This window comes from Sebastes umbrosus, chromosome 1 (assembly GCF_015220745.1).
Source record: "Sebastes umbrosus isolate fSebUmb1 chromosome 1, fSebUmb1.pri, whole genome shotgun sequence".
Classification (NCBI taxonomy): Eukaryota; Metazoa; Chordata; class Actinopteri; order Perciformes; family Sebastidae; genus Sebastes; species Sebastes umbrosus.
The window spans coordinates 28,205,269-28,226,540 of NC_051269.1; the positions used below are offsets into that span (position 1 = coordinate 28,205,269).

At 43.8% G+C, this 21,272-nt stretch overlaps 2 long non-coding RNA genes across 2 annotated transcripts; both read left to right on the top strand.

Moving 5' to 3' along the window:
* Positions 1–594: 594 nt before the first annotated feature.
* On the top strand, positions 595–1,687 carry LOC119493617. The gene is made up of 3 exons (XR_005208000.1): positions 595–649; positions 758–1,281; positions 1,638–1,687. It is a non-coding gene; the product is annotated as an uncharacterized LOC119493617 (long non-coding RNA).
* A 3,408-nt stretch (positions 1,688–5,095) lies between these two features.
* On the top strand, positions 5,096–5,748 carry LOC119494511. The gene is made up of 2 exons (XR_005208228.1): positions 5,096–5,524; positions 5,633–5,748. It is a non-coding gene; the product is annotated as an uncharacterized LOC119494511 (long non-coding RNA).
* Positions 5,749–21,272: the final 15,524 nt, after the last annotated feature.

Below are 21,272 nucleotides of genomic sequence, written 5' to 3' on the forward strand. Positions count from 1 at the left end.
GTGTGTGTATCAGTGGGGAACTCCGGGGTATGAGAAGTGAAGCCAATGCTGAAGTGCCGTAAACTTGCATTCTTTCTAACAGCCAGCAGGGGGCGACTCCTCTGGTTGCAAAAAGAAGTCTGATTGTATAGAAGTCTATGAGAAAATGACCCTACTTCTCTCTTGATTTATTACCTCAGTAAACATTGTAAACATGAGTTTATGGTCTCAATCGCTAGTTTCAAGTCTTCTTCAATACAGCATGATGTTCATTTAGTAAATTATGGCCCCATTTAGAGTCACATAGACCATAAAGCAGGGGATGCTTTAGGGTGTGGCTACCTTGTGATTGACAGGTCGCTAACACGGCGTTGTTCGGTCTGGGAGTTGTCCTGTTTTTGTCTTACAACTTTAACCCTTTCACTGTTATGTTCACTACCTTTAGTCTAGAAGTTCCTTTTGTTTCCTATGTTTCCCTGTCCTTTTGTCTCTTGTGTGTTTTCCCCTGGTTTGTCTAGTTTGTCAGTGTGTCGGGAGGTGTGGCCTTCCTTCTCCTCCTCCTCCTCTGGGCGGGCTCGGCTGGAGCAGCTGCCACCAATCAACACACCTGCAATATATATACCCCTGGTTTCATGCTACTCTTCGCCAGATCGTTCCGTCGCCCTCAGTGGTATTGAACTTAATCAGGCTCCCGAGTATTTTTGCTCTTGTTTTTGATGTTGCTCTCTTGTTGGAATTGTTTGGACTTACCTCGTGTTTTTTCTTGCTCTGTGCTCAGGTCTGTCACCTGCCAGCTGTGGCTGCTCCCCACCTGCCTGCTCACTCCTGCACTCTGCTCATTGGATTAATTTGGAACCTTTTGGAATAAATATTCTTTTTGTTCTACCTTTAAAACTCTCGTTTTGTGTGCTGCATTTGAGTCCACGTTTTTGGGAACTACTCATAACAGAACGATCTGGCCTAACAATGGACTCAGCAGACACAAATGTTTTTCAGAAGGCTGTTTCCAGCCATGATATTTTGTTAGGACAACATCACCAATTACTTCAGGGTTTATTGGAGACCCAACAAGCCTTAGGTAATCAAATGTCTCACATGGGAAAATGTTTGGAGACAATTTCAGGCCAATTAGCCCCATCCCCCACTCTGCCTCCTCCTTCTCCGCCTCAGCCACTCAGAGAATCACCTGTTCCCCCACCTGAACCATATGCCGGTGATTTGGGGAGATGCAAAGGATTCCAGCTCCAATGTTCTCTGGTTTTTTCCCGACAACCAGTCACCTTCACGACAGACCAGGCCAAGGTAGCGTATATTACGGGACTGTTAAGAGGGAGAGCACTGGACTGGGCTGAAGCAATGTTGGGAGGAGGAGGGATACATTCTTTGTCCTATGATTGTTTCATGAGTGAAATGAAGAAAGTTTTTGATCACCCTGTATGTATTGGAGACGCTGCTAAACGTTTGCTTAACCTACGACAGAGTCAAAGAAGTGTGGCGGATTATTCTGTGGAGTTCCGGATGCTGGCTGCGGAGGCTGGATGGAATGACGAGGCATTAAGAGGAGTTTTTCTACACGGTTTGTGTGAGCAGTTAAAAGATGAACTTGCTGTCCGTGATGAAACTAACTCCCTTGATGCTCTTATTGATCTGTCCATAAGACTGGACAACCGTATGCGGGAGAGACGCCGGGAGAAGAACTACAAATCCCACACTCCCGTGAACTCAGTTGCTGCTACTCCTACTCTCGCGAGAGTTGCCTCAGGCTCGTCAGAGACTCACGGCCCCGGTTACAGCTCCTCTGCTCTCTCTGATGATCCCATGCAGGTGGGCCGGGCTAAGCTCACTCCCGCTGAACGTCAGAGACGGATCCGAGCGGGTGAGTGTATCTACTGCGGTCAAGTCGGACATTTCCTTGCTGCATGTCCTCTCCGCCCAAAAGAGCGGGCTCACCAGTAGCTGTGGGGATACTGGTGAGTAAAACTGATGTCCCCACCAACACTAGACCTCGAACTCAAATACCTGCTAAACTGTGTATGAGTAAAATGTCCTTGCCCCTGTTAGCGTTGATTGACTCCGGTGCAGAGCAGAGTTTTTTAGATACTGAGTTAGTCTCTCAGGCTGGCATCAGCATTGAACCCCTTGAGACTCCTGTCAGAGTCTGTGCTTTAGACGGCAAATCCTTAGCATTAGTAACTCACCGCACTGAACCTCTGTCTCTAATTCTGTCTGGAAACCACCGTGAGCTAATACAGTTTTTTGTTTTCTCTGCCCCTAAGACTCCTCTTGTTCTCGGACACCGAGCTGGTTAAAGCTACACAACCCCCAGATCGACTGGTCGACTAGTAAGATTATGGGTTGGAGTAGTTTTTGTCATTCCTCGTGCCTGCAGTCTGCATTACCACCAGTAGATATTAGTGTTGCTCCTCCGCCCTGTGTTCCTCCTGACTTGTCTACTGTGCCCCCTGAATATCATGATGTCGGTGAGGTTTTCAGTAAGGAGAGAGCGTTATCCTTGCCACCTCATCGTCCGTATGATTGTGCTATTGAGCTGCTACCTGGTACCACTCTGCCTTCGAGTCGCCTGTACAACCTGTCACGTCCTGAGAGAGGTGCTATGGAGACCTACATTAATGACTCTCTGGCTGCAGGTCTCATCAGACCTTCCTCTTCGCCTCTAGGGGCAGGATTCTTTTTTGTTAGCAAGAAAGACAAGACTCTCCGCCCGTGTATTGATTTTCGAGGGTTAAACAATATCACGGTAAAGAACAAGTACCCCCTGGCATTAATCAGCTCTGCTTTTGAACCACTACAGGGAGCCACTGTCTTCAGCAAGCTGAATCTGCGAAACGCGTATCATCTGGTACGGATTCGGGAAGGAGATGAATGGAAGACAGCATTCAACACACCACTGGGTCACTTTGAGTACTTAGTGATGCCTTTTGGACTGACTAACGCTCCTGCAGTGTTTCAAGCACTGGTTAATGATGTTTTGAGAGATTTTTTGGACCGGTTTGTGTTTGTCTACCTGGATGACATTTTGATTTTTTCCTCTGACCTCGCAGAACATCAGCTTCATGTGCGCCAAGTGCTCCAGAGACTACTGGAGAACAAGCTGTTTGTGAAGGCTGAGAAGTGCGAGTTTCACGTCAGCTCTGTTGGATTTCTTGGTTACATCATTGAGAGTGGGCAGGTGAAGACGGATCCGGACAAGATCAAGGCGGTGGCAGAGTGGCCTGAACCATCCTCCAGAAAGCTCTTACAACGCTTCCTTGGATTTGCCAACTTTTACCGCCGGTTTATCCGTGATTACAGCAGAATTGCTGCGCCACTGACCAGGCTCACATCTCCTGCTGTTCCTTTTCGCTGGACTCCTGAGGCGGATCAGGCGTTTGCCTTATTAAAGGACCGCTTTACGTCCGCACCCATCCTGGTACAACCTGACTCCTCTCTTCAGTTTGTTGTGGAGGTTGATGCCTCGGACATTGGTGTGGGGGCTGTTCTCTCCCAACGCTCCAGACCAGATAAGAAGTTACATCCCTGTGCTTTCTTCTCTCGACGCCTGTCTCCAGCTGAGAGCAACTACGACGTGGGAAATCGTGAGCTGTTAGCAGTGAAGTTGGCCCTGGAGGAATGGAGACACTGGTTGGAGGGTTCGGAGATCCCGTTTATTGTATGGACTGATCACAAAAATCTTGCTTACATCCAGTCAGCCAAAGGACTGAATTCCCGCCAGGCTCGGTGGGCTTTATTCTTTGGTCGATTCGACTTCACCATTACTTACCGTCCTGGTTCCAAGAACATCAAGCCTGACGCGTTATCCCGGCAGTTTTCATCAGAGGAGTCACCAAGTGTTTCAGACACCATTCTGCCGGCAGCCTTGGTGGTGGGGACGTTAACCTGGGAGGTTGAGTCAGCGGTTCGGGAGGCTCAACGTGAAGAACCGGATCCAGGTACTGGCCCTGCTAATCGAATGTTTGTTCCTGTGTCAGTTCGCTCCCAGGTCCTGCAGTGGGGACACGTTTCCCGGTTCGCTTGCCATCCTGGGATGAGTAGGACTTTGTCACTCCTCAGACGACACTTCTGGTGGGCCACAATGGAGAGGGACGTCAAGGAATACGTCCTCGCCTGCACAGTCTGTGCCCGGGGAAAGACATCTCATCGGCCGCCTGTGGGGTTGCTCCGCCCATTACCCATACCTGGTCGCCCTTGGTCCCACATCGCCTTGGACTTTGTCACCGGTCTCCCACCTTCTAATGGTAAGACAGTGATACTTACCATTGTTGATCGGTTCTCCAAGGCTGTTCATTTCATTGGTCTTCCCAAGCTTCCTTCTGCACATGAGACAGCTGAACTCCTGACTAATCATGTTTTTCGTCTGCATGGTATTCCCGTGGACATCGTCTCAGACCGTGGTCCTCAGTTCATCTCTCAAGTTTGGAAGTCTTTTTGTCAAGCCCTCGGAGCCACTGTCAGTCTGTCTTCTGGTTTCCACCCTCAGACGAATGGACAGTCTGAGAGGGCTAATCAGGATTTGGAATCTGCCATACGTTGTGTCGCTGCTACTAATCCAACTTCTTGGAGTTCACAGTTATGTTGGATTGAATATGCACATAATTCTCTCTCTTCTGCTGCCACTGGTGTATCTCCTTTTGAGGCCTCACTAGGTTACCAGCCACCACTGTTTCCAGTACAAGAGGAGGAGTTGGCTGTGCCATCTGTGCAGCATCACCTTCGACGCTGCCGCAAGGTTTGGAAGGACACTATGGATGCTTTGCTTCGGACAGCTGAGAGAAACAAGAGGATCGCGGATCGTCACAGGACCCCAGCTCCCGTCTACATCCCAGGTCAGAGAGTTTGGTTATCTTCCAGAGATATACCTTTGAAGACTGACTCCAGAAAACTGTCTCCCCGTTTCATTGGACCTTTTGAAATAAAGAAGATTATTAATCCTACCACTGTCAGACTCATCCTGCCTAAGTCTCTTAGGATTCATCCCTCATTTCACGTTTCTCAGCTAAAACCGGTTCTCACCAGTCCTCTGGTCCCTCCAACCAATCCCCCTCCTCCCGCCCGGATCTTTGACAGTCAGCCAGCTTATTCAGTCAGACGACTGATGGATGTTAGACGTAGAGGCTGGGGTCTTCAGTATCTGGTAGATTGGGAGGGATACGGCCCAGAGGAGCGCTCCTGGGTTCCTCGTTCCCGCATCCTAGATGCTGGGATGGTTAGGGAGTTTCACCAGGCTTATCCTGGGAAACCTGGTAGATCGCCTAGAGGCTCTCTTTAAGGGGGGGGGTACTGTTATGTTCACTACCTTTAGTCTAGAAGTTCCTTTTGTTTCCTATGTTTCCCTGTCCTTTTGTCTCTTGTGTGTTTTCCCCTGGTTTGTCTAGTTTGTCAGTGTGTCGGGAGGTGTGGCCTTCCTTCTCCTCCTCCTCCTCTGGGCGGGCTCGGCTGGAGCAGCTGCCACCAATCAACACACCTGCAATATATATACCCCGGGTTTCATGCTATTCTTCGCCAGATCGTTCCGTCGCCCTCAGTGGTATTGAACTTAATCAGGCTCCCGAGTATTTTTGCTCTTGTTTTTGATGTTGCTCTCCTGTTGGAATTGTTTGGACTTACCTCGTGTTTTTTCTTGCTCTGTGCTCAGGTCTGTCACCTGCCAGCTGTGGCTGCTCCCCACCTGCCTGCTCACTCCTGCACTCTGCTCATTGGATTAATTTGGAACCTTTTGGAATAAATATTCTTTTTGTTCTACCTTTAAAACTCTCGTTTTGTGTGCTGCATTTGAGTCCACGTTTTTGGGAACTACTCATAACATTCACAATGTGTTTTAGTTCCTGAATGTTAATTATAATCTTTTTGGTCGCATAAAAATTGTTCAGCGTTCGGTTGTACTTTTGTTCGGTAGAGCTCCACCCTCTCATGTCACTTCTGGATGCAAAAAAACAAGATGGCGAAGGCCGAAATGCCGAGCGCAAAGCTTCAAATCAGCAGTCCACAAAGCAGTGACTACGTCCACTTCTTATATGCAGTCTATGGTGCAGATATCTGATCAAATAAGGGACAGACAGAACAATTTATTGTTAGAAAAAGATCAATTTAAACGGCATATGTACAGTTTATGCCCGTTTATGTATTTGGAATATTGATCTCTCTGTGTATATACACTATATATGTATTTAGGAAACATTGATATATATGACAGTACAAGGAACTCAAAACAACTTTCAGGAATTGTAGTATTGTTTCATTTGATTTATTATCATTTTTGTAATCGATGTTGTTCTTGTAAAGGTATTTTATGTTGCATAATTATTTTAGGGAAAAATCTGAAAGCTTGCTTTTACAGAGCTTTTATCTCACGGTAGATTTTCTCAGTTTTCATCATTATCCACGTATGAAACTTTGGTGGCACGTTAATAGGTGGATGCATGATTTCAATCATTAAATTATTTACCATGATTATGTTTTATTGTAAACATAATACATCCTCTTGGGTGAAATTGTCTTACATAACAGCACTCCTGAAGCTGGTAGGAGATACGCGTCTTGCTGGAGCTTCCCCACACGGCAGTTTGAACTCAGGTCTCTGCAGGCCAACAGGCTACCGTGTTACTGGATTTAAAAGCAGGTTCAACGTGTTGGAATGAGTCATTCCAGCTGACACACTCTGGTTTTCCAGACAGCGGCACGATGAGATAGATAAGACTGGACAGAGGTGATTTACCAGCAGGATAGTGACTCTCCCTGTTAAGAACAATCAGTAAAACCAATCAGGACATGAGCAGAGAGTCACCATGTGATCAGAGAGGTTACCATGGTATTAACCAGCTCATACAAGGTGGAGGTGCTATCAACACAGCGAGACACAAATACAAGACCAGTAAGCGGCGGTGGAAAGGGCTTAACCTGACCTGCAATCTCACAGGTCAGGGAGCGAGCGACAAGGAGAGAGCGAGAGCCTGAGAAGGAGGGTAATGGAAATATAGGGGTCATAGCATCACATTGTATACAGCAACATGGGCTTGTTGAGTGTGTATCTACCCAGTGGAAAGTGTAATTTAAATGTTTCTGCATGCACCAGAAGTTGTTTCTTCACATGCGACCTATCTTTACGTTTACCTGACAAGGACCTCTTGTGGTTGTGCAAATAATAACTCCTGTGCGTGACATTGTTAAAACACATCTGACGACGAAGACCCACTGCAGCTTGCTCATCAGCCAATATTGTGTGTCTCCAACAATTTATGTGCCAAGCATCTGTCTATTTTTGTTTGTATGTGTAATCTCGGATGCAAGGGACCCTTGTGTCCCATATAAAATGAATAATGGCCATGTTCAGTGGGACTGTTAGGGAGGAATGGTTAAGTGTGTTACTTTAAGACAGGAGAACGCTGTTTGCGTCACATTTCCACCGATAAATGTGTTAAAAGACTTTGAATATGGATTCAGTTTTGGTGCTGCTTGACCCAAGTGAGTGAGATTATCTGGTACAGTCCTCAGTTCAAATCATATCTGGAAGACAGGGGTGATGATAAGTCTGAGCAGATCACCATGACATGTGGAGTCCCCCAGGGTTCGATTCTTGGGCCGCTTTTATTCAACCTGTACATGCTCTCCTCTCGGTTAAATCATATGCAGACGACACACAGATTTACTTAGCTCTCTGATCAAGTAACTATGGTCCCTGAGGCTCATCCGATCAGTGCTTAGAGCAAGTAAATAGCTGGATGCAATCAAAATCAATTAAATAAAGACAAGACATCAATTGACCCTTTGCTAAGTCGCGCCGCAGAACAAATACTGGCCAATCAAAACATAGCACCGGCCAGCTCTGACCAGGGTCTGACAACTATACAGCTGTTTTCCATAGACTCTCATGTAATCGTTTTTAACAGGCACTCACAAATGATGTAAAAAACGCACATTTGGTGAGGAATGACAAACAACTTATAATATTTTGTCAAGACTGAAAGTTTATTCTTGCCCTTAGTTGATACAACAATCTCACACACATCATAAGGTCCATTTAGTAGTTGTTTTGGAGCTTTCTGTCATACATGATGCTTTTATTATTTTAATGTCCTGTTGGTTTTAAATTGGTCTTAGTGTTTTATTGTGTTGTTTTTATGTTTAATTGTACAGCACTTTGGTCAACGGTTGTTGTTTTTAAATGTGCTTTATGAATGAATTTGGATTGGATTTGCTCAGTTGAAACAGTAGTTGACAAAACAATCTCTCCACAACAAAAAATAGGCGACACATAAATATATTGTTATGTACTTCCTCTGACCATTTAATTTCATTATTAAAAGAAACAATCATTTTCAAAATCACCATCAAGATGCAGATTTGAGTAAATAAAATTGAGATTCAAACTTCTTGTGAAAAAATGAATTGTATTTTCTGATATATTCATGAATTCCCGTCAGTACTGTCAGAGTGTTTTTTATTTATTTGATGTTATTCATCCATAGCCAGCAGGCATTTGAGGAAGTGAATCCTAAGGCACTTCTGCAATGTCTTCATTATTCAAAAGTTTGTTTTAAAGGTTCTCTATACGACATTCAGAGCATTAATATAGCAGCATACAACAATTTGTTATGTAAAGATATAGAGGAGTCGTGCATACATGTTAGTGCAAGTGAGTCTCTGTTTGTGTGCCCCACTGGCTAGCTAATGGCCGCCACTCTCCACTGCGCTCATACGGCCGTTACAGCTGATAACGCCGCCCCAACCGAAGACGTTGTCACGGAAGTTTGAGGTTAAGAGCATTATATGATTGAATTGTGGTCAGGGTTAAGTGTTCAGGAGGCCCGGGCATTGAATGCTACTGTGGACATTCCTCGTAAGTGTAGAAAAAAAAAAGTGTGTATGTGCTCGAACCCCCTCCTCTCGTACATCTACCTCTGTCCGTGTGCAGATCTGATTATGGTCCTTGATTGCGAGTGACAGTGTGCAGATTGAGTTGCACAGCCTCTCTAATTCTCTCTATTAATGAGTTGCGCTCCACACTGCTGCCCCGGACCCCATCTATTAATCACAATTTGTCATCTGTCTTGTGCTCTCCACACCCACCCAACCTCCCCTCTCTCCCCCCTTCCTCCTCCCCTCCAAACCACACTATCCCTCCTCTACCTGTCCCTTACCTCCTGGCTGCTGATTCCCTCTCATCCCTTTATCTCCTCCTGACTTACTTCTCCACGGATTCTCCGCACAACACTCGTCTCTCAATTTGCTGACTTTCTGTGTGTTGTTCTGTGCTCTGCACCTGTTCCCTTTCCTGCCGTTTTTTACTTGCATCTCCATCTTCAGCTCTTGCACTCCTTTTTTCCCCTCCTCTTGCACTCGTGTCTTGCTCTCCTTCCACGGCATGGTCGAGCATACTGAGTGGTTTTCCCCCCTGAAAATCCACATTTTAATTCTGCCAGCACTCCAAGGTTAAGTAAGCCCTCTCACATCGGTAAATAATGATTTATCACTCCAATTCATATCCGTATTGGTACTCTGTAATTAGATATTTTGCCATAGACATATGGCTGTTTGACAAAATTAAAAAATACTGAAAAGCTTATTTAAAAGCCACCTCTTCTTCTTCTTCATACACCTCAGTTATGTTTTTGACTGTATAAGCTGTCAAATGTTTGTAGTTTTGATGGTGCTAGATTCGAAGCATGACTTACACAGTTTCTAGTACAGTTACAGTGACATGACGAATGAAATCCTGTGTGGACAGAAAGAGAGGCAGAGTACCACGTAGAGTTCATTAGTCGTGGATCAAAAGTAGCTTCCGAATCCCTTCTGGGTAACTGTGTCAGAAATCCTCCACCCCACACTGAACATTAATTAAAGCTCTTGTCTGTCCCAAAAACCTACTGCTCCCGCCAGGAAATCTGTGTTCTGAATCTCTCCAACATGGGAAACCCAGAGCGAGACCGCGCCGGGCGAACGAGACACGCACACAGGACTGGAACAGATGTGAAGCAATATTCTAAATGGCATGTATTAAAAGTAATATTTGTTATATTTTTATACCAACAAAAGTTAGTTTTGTGCTGTGTGGTTCCTAACCTCGGTGGAGCCAAAGATCACAGGGGGAGCACCAGCATTTGTCTGCTCTGAGGTTGTCAAAGCTAAATTTGCACATCATAGTAACACACTTACTGGATAATTTATTAAAAAAAAGTTTCTTAAGTTAAGTTAAGCTAGGAGACCTGAGACAGGATAGGACACCGCCATGATTTCAGGAATTGCCTCTGTAATAAGAAGATAGGAGTTTCCTATCTTTTAAACTGAAGTTAGGATAGGACAAGCAGTGAGGATATTTTTGAGACCCCTGCAGGACTTCTGAGTTGCTGCTGAATCACATTCACAAAATAATCACTATCATAATATAACTATTTATGCAAAAGATGCATGAAACCTCTAACTTTGATCTTGACATTGAGCCTCTTTATTTAAATGTCTTTTGCGAGATAGTAAAAAAAAAATCCTCGTATTGTTGTCATTATTGTACAAGTTATGACCGTATTACAAAGAGTGTTTGCAAGAAATTAAATACTGATTTGTTACAGTGCAAGTGTTAATGAGAAAAGGACAATAACACTGTTGATTAGGCAGATATAGGCGCATATTAGAAAGAGAGTGATACTGGAGGTGTGGAGAGATGTGTAATGTATGTGTGAGCAGGTTTGACACATGGACTGCTTAGAGACAAGACACTTTGTACAACATGAGTGCATAATATGTGTTCATATTTATATTTGAGTAACAACAGACACTTCGTACTGTTCGTCATCTAACTATAAAGCGAGGAATCTATGTCTTTATGCATCCTTTGCATATCTTGAGAACCGTCAACGAGCACCGAGTGTTTCCCAACACTGTTGCAAGCAGCACTTCCTTGGGGCCGAGCAATGAGCCCGCTTCCAACGGCCGCAAGACCCCCCGACAACGCTGCAAGAAACACTCCAAAAATAGGAATGATTTCAAAACCAAAGGGGGGGGTCTTGGGGTCCTCCCCCAGAAAAATTTGAGTTTAAGAGACTTTGTTTCCTGCATTCTGGTGACTTTTAAAAAATGAAAATAACAAAATAAAAAAAATAAGTACACTGCAACAGCATTTTTTGTTAAATAGCCTATTTTTAATTTAACTTTTAATTCTCAGAAAAGAAAACTGAATAATTCGCCACTCTGGCGTGAGCTTGTGTGAATCTCTGGTATAAACTAGGCTAATAATCATCAGTTTTCATTCATTCATTTATGTCTTGCCCCTGCTAGAGTATATATTTCATTTAGTACTCGCTTTCCCTCTCTCTCTCTCACTTATTTATTTAGCGAATGCAAAGTCCTCGAGCCAGGCGGTTGCCTCCTGGTCTGCTGTATGGAGGGTGACTAACCCTCCTTTTAGACTGTGGAGCGGGCAAGCTTCAATGATATGTTCCATTGGTTGTACCTCTCCACAAGCACACAATGGGCTTGGGCTGCTGCCCCATTTGTGAAGGCTGGCCAAGCAGGGGCCATGTCCGGACCTGAATCTATTGAGGGTTGACCACTGTAACCTTTGCAGGTTGGTGCCAGGGACCTGTTGGGTGGGGTCTGACACCAGAAGTTGGTGAAGTCGGCTTGTGGGGTATTCTTCCAAATCGGTCGTCTAGATGGAAGACGGGCGGTGGGTTGAAGGCCCTTTCAGACACAATGTGACAACGGCACCCATCTGAAACACGTTATTTCAAATGGCTTGCACCACGCCGAGCCGGCTTTGCTGTGATGCTGTGATGCTGTGATGTGCGGTGAGCACAGCTCAAACCAGGCTAATTGTCACAAGCAGCTCTCCTCTGCCAGAAAGATATTTGGTGTAGCTCGATTGCCGTCCGGGTGGAAACAGTAGGGCTCATGGCTTATACGTACACGCTGTACAGCACGAGAAACAGGTTTAGATGGTAAATGGACTTGCATTTATACAGCGCCTTTCTAGTCTTCCAACCACTCAAAGTGCTTTACACTACAACACTGCACAACACTACTACTGTCAGCATTCACACATTCACACACCAATGGCACAGCTTTTGGAAGAAATTTGGGGTTAAGTATCTTGCCCAAGGAACACTTTGACATATGGACTGGACGAGCCGGGGATCGAACTGCTGACCTTCCAAACGGTGGACGACCTGCTCTACCTCTGAGCCACAGCCACCCCAATAATGATAATGAAAAGTTTTGAACAGGCACGCGCTCCGAACCGGCACGCCACGAGCGGGCACTGCACTAGTTTCAACTGATGACTGGGATGTGTAAAACCAAAACGGCAGTACCAAAATCAAATGAAATGGATCTTGCGGCAATTTAAAATAGAAGCCTGAGAAAAGGAAACAATGACACAAGGACTCGCAGTGGCGTTGTCATTGTGAGCATGTTCCACGCAGGCATTAGCATTTAGCTCAAAGCACCAGTGTGCCTGACTACAACCTCACAGACCTGCTAGCATGATTGAAGACTCTTTAGTTATGGACATGTACAGGGTCACATTCGTGTACAGAACATTGACTTCCCATATCATTTCAGATAAGTGAACTGCACACCCACCTTGCACTGTATTACACCCAGCCACAGTACATAGATGTAGATGTAATAAGATGTCAGGAGGTGATATGGTGGGAATGCAATCTGATATTCATTTGCGAGAGCCTGTCAGGAGATGCAGCCTTCTGTCACCAGAGATAGCGGCTGTGAAAACACTCAACAGTTCATTTAAACCCACCAAATTGTCCGGACACCTACCCACACCCCCTCACATTCCCACATTTAAAAAAAAAAGAGTTGTGAATAATTTAGCAGTGGTGATCCTCTCGCCGCTCAGAGGTCACAGCCTCTCTAAACGATGACAGGAGATGGATCTGGCAACTGTGTCTGGTGGCTCCAAGCGTGTCTTATTCCCCGGGACTGAGTGACAAACCTGGGCTGGTCTGGGACCTTCGTCTTTCTCTGTACCGTAGCTGTCTCGCAGCTTTTACTTTCACAGTTTACAAATACTTCTTTTTTTGGTGGACCGTGAATCGCGCACAACAAATAAAATCAGTCCAGAGGAGTTGAGTTCAACACGGAGCAGGATGGAGTGAACAAAGAAAAAAAGAAAAAGAAATGGACACAGCAACCCGTGACGAAGGACAGAAAGACAGCCGGGGTGGAAGAGAGAGCGAGGGATCATCCAGTAGGGATGACAGGGGCAACAGAGAGAGGAGAGAAGAGGAGGGAGAGATAGTGAAGCGAGACATCGATGACCTTCTTTTAGCTCTTAAACCATGCTGTTCATGCCATCGCATCACTCAGAGACAAGAACACCTCCTATACCCTGCTGCTGCGACATGAACATGACAGGGGCTGTCTGATATACTGGACAATGCTCTCTAATACACACACACACACACACACACACACACACACACACACACACACACTTTTCCTTTTGAGGCTTTGTGTGATTACATCTACAGTAAAACATCGGATTTTGATGTATTCCTAATTTGACTTGCCTCATTAGAACAGGATCATTTATGCTGCATGTTACACACATTAACTTATCTTGCTTCAATTTGCCTCTACAGTTTCAACACTTGAACAAAATACACCTCCAGGCATACCGCAGGAGATGTTCTTTAATCCAATATATTTATTCAGGTTTGGGTCCAGGAACGTGAGGCACACAAGAAAAGAAAACAGGAAGAAAAATAAATACTTTGAAATGGATACAGTTCTTGTGAATCCTCCATAGTGTTATTTTTCATTTTTTACATATTTTCAGTGTTCTTGTGAACACAAACCCCCCCCCCCCCCCCCTCTCACACACCTATTTCTATTTTCCCCCCACACTATTTCTATTTTCCTCCCACACAGTCTCACCCTTTCTCCCCCTTTTCAAGCTTTACCTCCAGCTCTCGCTCTCTGTCCCCTTCGCTCTCCACAAACCACAAGGGCAGCGGCCTCATTTGTTTTTTATCTTGTGGTTAACAATGTTTCGTTTAGCCTGTTCTTGGGTGGGTTGGTAAACCGAAACTCTCCATCTTTCACTGCAAGAAAACCTTGTGCAGGAAATGATCATAGCTGGAGCTTTACTTATTCAGATTTCCTTCCAAAGAAACATGCTATTCTTTCAGTACTCTGAGCATGATTTCATGTTCTGGGATGAATGGCTCCTGCGAGTTCCTGACTGGTTATTGATCTTTCCAGATGATCAGTGCACTACGCCATCCGTCTACCTGCCTAATGGTGCATTTTACTGTAGATAATGTTTTACTGAGGCTTGTTTAATGGACTGATTGATGCCCTTATTGGAAAAAGCTGGACAAACAGATGTCAATTCTTCATCTTTGAATGCTCATCAGACCCGTGAGAAGGGGAAAGCCACCTGAAGACTCTACAGTCCTGGAAAATTAGGAGGTGGAGACACAAGAGAACAAGAGGTGAACCACCGCAGGCCAGTTACTGGGGAATTATCGGAGGAATAAGATGTGAAATGAAAAGAAATAATACAAAATGAGTCTATTTGTGTCACCATTATCATGTCATGTTTAGACAGGAAAGCCTCTCTTCTAGTCTAAAATTAACTCTGAATCCAACCTAAATGTCCAAAAACGGCATCTAGGCTCCAGAACTATTTCCCTCTTCCCTCTTTAGCATCTGACTCTGTCAGTTTTCCCAGTTTCAGTATGTGTTGCAGATTTTTACACTTTGTCATCCCTCATTTCTCCACTAATCATTTTCCTTGAGTTTTCTGCCCCTGCCCATCACCTGATTAGTAACCTGCTTGTACTGCTGCTAATAGTCATTAGCCTGATATATGCATGTACAACACGTTCTCATCCCAACTCGTCACACACTGTCGCTTTGTCACGCCCCTTGGCGTCACTTTAAGTTTATAGGTTACACAACCATTATAGTTCGGTTTAGGAAAAAAACAACATGGTTGGGCTTAAAATTACTACGTTTGTAGGGTGAAAATGAAACTGAACGTTGTGAATACGGGAATGAACAGCTGATTGTAAAGTGAAAGTGAAACTTAACACACGAGACACAAACAGCGGTCTCTTGGATGGAAGCCTTTTGTTTGTTGGACCCAAAAACACCAACACATCACTGACAGTATGATAATGATGCACTTTACGTGCCTAGTCTGATAGACTGTAGATATGTAGCCTATAGATAAGATATATTTTAATAAAATACATTTGTAACAACAGAATACAGTAGAGCACAGAAGCCGTTTCCATCCCGCGAGCCAGAGAAGCGGTCACTTCTACCTGTCTATTCACCTGAGGAGCGCAGAGATCAGCGGATCCCAGCGGATCCCAGCGGGACGTCAGTTGAGTAGGTGGTCAGTAATGTGGCCCAGGACACATTCACGTACACACTGCTAAAAGAATGTGGCCGAATGTGGCCCAGACCACCTCTGAATGTGGTCAGAGCAATCGGATCTCAATGCGTCCTCAATGCGTCTTGAGTGTGTTCACACCTGTACTTAGAGCTGTCCACTTGTGATTCGATCACTCAGGATGTATGTAAATACCAGGTGTGAACAGGGCCAAAGAGGTTTTCTAAAGGGACTCTGGTGCTCATGGAAAAACTACTGCTTTTGTCCACGGCGTCCACCAAAATCAACACAAAATCAAAGTTCCTCATTGTAGCTTTAACAAAGTAAAAGGGTTCACATTAAAGTTAGCCTCTCCTTAATGATGTAAAATTAAGACCAAATGGCCCCAGGTTGGAGGTGCTCGTTATCAACTCAACCAAGGTATAAACTAAAAGGAAATAATAGTGAAGAAAGGTCCTGAGGCCTGGACCTGGCTCCTGGCCTATATAGAGTGTATAGGTATGCCAGGTAAAACAGCTGACGTTACTACATCTTTTTATGTACTGTACGGTAAAAGGCTGTTTGTTAAATGAACTGACTCTTAATTCTGCATCATTGTTTGATTTTATTCCCACCTCTGACTTATTGGTCACTGTTGTATCTCACCATTCCTTTAAACATTTTCACTGAAGACCTATATCTCTCTGTGGGCTGAAAAACACTTTATCTAAGGAAAGAGCAGGGGGTTGAATGATGCGTTGAAAAAGCAGAGACATGACGGCCATGGATTGTAAGAATATATCGAAGCTGCTTAGCTGGTGACTTATTATTTGCTGCATTCACAGCCGAGACAGTAAATCTCAGCTGACCAAACTCACTCCCTCTCTCTCTCCCTTTTTCTGTTCATCTATCTTGTTTCAGAGGCAGTCTCCCAACATTTCTCTCGTGCCCCTCTTTGTCTCCTTCTCTTTTCGCCGAATAATGACTATGCATCACGTTTGCTTCATTTCAGGAAATTGCCATAGTCATTATCTCTTTAACCCCTCTCTCTGCGTTTGTCAGATTTTGCTATCTATTGCAAAACATTAATTGTTTGCTCTTTATCAACTGGCTGGCTAGATGCTCCCAGGCTGAAATTCAGCTCCGTCTTTGCTCAGTGTGAGTGAAAAGTGGCGCTGGGTGGCACGGGACCTGAATAATTCATGGCTGCTCCGGCTCCGTCCATGTGTTTTAAATACTGACTATAGACCAGGAAGCTATGAATTATTCATCAGAGGCGATTAAAATCTGCTGTTAATTAACCCTTATCCTCTCACGGTAGTATAGAGGGGGTCAGTGACTGGTCCCTGCCCTGAACCCTCAGACCACCTGCTCCCTGCCTCCGTCTCCTGATTTCAACTACGCGTCACGCTGGAGTGTGAGCCAGTGTGCGACTGTTTGTCTTTTCTTGGATAGGAAAGGTTGATCCAATTGAGATACAATGAGCTTTTCCCCATTCTGAATCACAGAAATATATATAAGTGATAAGAGTATACTGTACTGTTCAATACAAAAGACACTTTGGAACATGTTTTGAGTGTACTGAGTAGGCTATGTTAAATGTTAAATGTGTGTATGTGTGTGCGTGTAATTGCCGTGACGAGACAAGATGTTGAGAAGTCAGCGGTGCATGTCGTCAGAGCGCTTGAACGCTCCACGGATGGCCCACAGAGAGGAGGAATGAAGGAAAGACAGAAGGGGGTAGAGGGATGAGAGGAAAAGAGACGGAGAGACAGAAAAAATGAATAAACAATGTTTATTGTTGAAAACAACAGAGAACTTCACAGAGATATCAGAGGGAGCAGCTGTTAAACTGTATGTGTGTGTTATTTGTGTGAGAGGCATTTTATCTAAGAGGTTGAGTGTGTGTGTGTGTGTAAGGACTGAGGTCGGATTAGTTTCATTACACCAAGTTCAAAATATCAGTCACTGGTTAATTAACATACAATTACAATTTCATTATACATATGATATAAGCTGTGTGTGTGTGTGTGTATTTGTGTAATATGTGTGCAGCTATAGAGTGCTGCAGGGATGACGTGTTTTTGTAGGCCAGCCAGGAAGTTACCTCGACAAAAAGCCAATGGGATTTTTCCATTGGGTTTTGGATTATTGCAGAAAATAAGCTCTGTGGCAAACAAACGTTTATGATACTTGCACGTTTTGTTCAGCAAGATAATCTTCACAAATGAACACCACTTTTATGATTTTTGAAGCATAAATGCAATCGGCAGAAGTAGAAAGCTAACGTTAGGCTATAAACAAACTACACCACGGTTGCATGACTTCACGTCGACACCACTAAGCTAAAGGCGGACTAGTGCTCGGCATGATGACTTTTAGTAGTTTCATTTAGCCACTTGCTAGCAACAAACGTTTTGAAGGCCTCCATAGGCATGAACTTAAAAGTATGTCGGTAACACTTCATTTTACAGGTCTGCAACTTTCATGGTAATTAGGTGACAAATAGCAAGTAACCTATTTGAAATTTCTTTGGAATTACTGCAAAATTACCCCAATATTTACCTCAAAATATATAGAAAATTACTTTATTATAAACATTATTTTATTATTATATTCTGCTATTTCCCAATAGCTGGTAATTTATTTAATACATTTTCAGGAAAAGAATACAAAGTTAATTGATATGCTTTATTTCCATGTCTGCTGATAAATAGATAATAATTAGCAAATAACTTATTTGAAATTTCTTAAAAAAGGTTGAAAGGTTACATGAAAGCAGAAAGGTTACATTTGTCACACAAGTCACACAATGGTGAGATTTGTACCTGATCAGAAGTGTCTTCTATTAGTTTTGGTTTTCCACCTCCGGTGAAGAGCAGCCGCTTCTCAAGCCTAAGGCCGCTATTTTAACGATTATATGCTATTTTAGCATACAATTGTTAAATAATGTTTATAATAAAGTTATTTTCGATCAATTTTGAGGTAAATATTGGGGTCATTTGGCAGTAATTCCAAAGAAATTTGAAATAGGTTACTTGCTAATTATCACCTAATTACCATAAAATTTGCGGACCTGTAAAATGAAGTGTTACCAGTTTGTCTGACTGACACAGTTGCGTTGTCACAAGAGGCTGCATTCATATTGTCATATATTTTAAACTGTAATTATGAGCAACTGAGTGAGAAAAAACATTCAGCCTCTGAGTTGTAATGCCGAGTCAGAGATCTCTGGAAAGTCTGACAGCGACACTATCTCCCGCTTTGTGAAAAGAAGTACAAACATGTCAACAAACCAAAAATGGCTGCAAATTCGACATCGCTGGCAGTTACATCTTGCCTGATATCAGACAGAATTGTCAACTCGTTACACTCCGTTTCCACCTTCAGTCTGACATTGCCTCCACTCTAACCGATATCCATGGGGGGGGGTTGATTTCCCCTAATCAATCACTAGAGACCAACGTATCCGCCTGAATCTAATGTAATTTTAAGCCGACACTGATGCGTAGCCATGCCAGCATAATGGTTTTGCTGTGGTTGTGTGTAGTGTGTAGTAAAAACAAACAATATTGGGCCATATTGAGAAAACATGCTGTCTAAGTAAAATATGCTTGACAACAACTTGACAACACCATTAGTCTCGCCTATGGCGCTGATAGGCTTATCGTTAGTCCCCTCACAGCACTCATTGGATCGATTGCTTTTTCAACCGAGAAACCTCCGATTCACGCCACGATGCCAGACGAAGCAGTCAACTCAATGGAGTGGGTGGATTCAAAGGTCTGTATCAGTGGGCAACCTCCGGGTCTGAAGAGTGAAACCAATGCTGAAGTGCCTTAAACTTGTATTCTCTCTAACAGCCAGTAGGGGGCGACACCTCTGGTTGCAAAAAGAAGTCTGATTGTATAGAAGTCTTTCTACTTCTCTCTTGATTTATTACCTCAGTAAACATTGTAAACATGAGTTTATGGTCTCAATCGCTAGTTTCAAGTCTTCTTCAATACAGCGTGATGTTCATTTAGTAAATTATGGTCCCATTTAGAGTCAAATAGACTATAAAGCAGAGGATGCTTTAGGGCGTGGCTACCTTGTGATTGACAGGTCGCTACCACGGCGTTGTCCGGTCTGGGAGTTGTCCGTGTTTTTGTCTTAGAACTTTAACAGTGTGTTTTCAGTTTTAATTATAACCTTTTTGATCACCTAAAATTGTCTTATTCAGCGTTCGGTTGCACTAAGCTCCACTCTCTCGTGTCACTTTGGGTTGCAAAAAACAAGATGGCGTGGACCAAAAACTAAGATGGCAACGGCCAAAATGCCACAGTGACTACGCCCACTTCTTATATACAGTCTATTGTCTGGACCCAGGCAAAGTTACATGTAAATCCAAATAAAATCCAATATAAACATGAATAATGTTTGTTAAGCTAATTTAAAAACGAGCAACGCACTGTTTGGCTGCAGGCTTTTTGGATGATTTACTTGTTAACAAACCGTAATATATATTACATAACACTGGAAAAGTAGCTAATTTAGACCAGCAGTCTAAACTAATTCAGTCTAGCAGTTGAAGTAACCGTCCTTGAATAATCCGTGAACATTCCCACATTGGAATAACAGGAGGTTTTCTTGTTCTTCCTATTCTGCCCACGTTGTGTGAATGCAGCAGTCAAGTATAAAATGCCTTGCAGTGAATAAGGTAGTGAGTCTCACAGGAACTGAGGACGAGCTGTGGAAGAATCTTAAGGATACAAACCAAGGGCAAGAATGACTCAAACAATGTTAGAACACTATAATGGCATCTAATCACGCTGTCAGAGTGTGTCATCAGCCTTACATTTGATGTTTTTTAACAAATTGCAGTTCATTTTATTCCATCTGACTGTTGTAATAGGATGTTCCTACCACTTTTTTCCTCACCAGACAATCATTTTGCACCGGATTCATCTTTGAGAAAGAAAGGGAGGAGTAATGTCGGAAGAGGGAGGGAAGGAGGGAAGGAGATGAGGCCTCTGAGGAACCCGTTGATTTCTGTCAAGTGAGCAGCATTTTAATTCCATGTGCCAAGGCCAAAGCAGACTGCAGATGGACAAGCGCACACACAAGCTTGTATTTTTATATGCTCATTCTTTCAATCTCTCTATAGAGTGTGTCTGACTTAAGCTGGGCATACAGTGTACGTTTTTACCCATTTTTGGCCCGAATTTTGAGCCGCACGATTCATTTTAAGTCGGACCGAATTTCAACTTCATCGGGCGCCGTTTGTCGTGCAGTGTACAGGGGGGACGAGGACTGATTAACTCCTCCCGACTGGCTTTAGGACATTCGGATGAATTTCTGACACGTCAGAAATTTTGGTCAGCCGTCCACAGGCTCCAGCACAGTTGCACAGATTCCCAATCGATTTTTACAGTAATTAGAGAGTAGCTATCAAGATAACAATGTACAATAGATATAGTAAAACGCAGCTACCTTACCTCCAATTCTCTCTGCAAAATAAACAAGCCACACTGTTCACTTCTTCCTCGCCACCTGCCAGTCCGCATTAGCTGGCACCCCTTTTTTTTCTTTTAGACGTTTCAGCAAACAGGATGGCACAGATGGTCAAGGCGGCACATTTCTGCCTTGTTAGCATTGTGACCCGTACAGACCTCTGCTAGCGACGGGACCGTACAGTGTGAGCACATAAATCCTGATATTTGGCTTTACATCACAAACGATATACTCGTACAGTTCGAGTAAGAACTACACAACAACATTTCTAAAATCGTACAGTGTATGCCATGCATTGCACTCTAAATACACTATCAAACACTTCACCTACGCCATCACCAGGGCTGTTAACCTGTAACCTGTCCAGGCTTTCTAACTCTATTCACCACAACGTCCTTTTTTGCAAAGGCATATGGTAGGAAGGTTGGTTGATTCGATGGACAATATA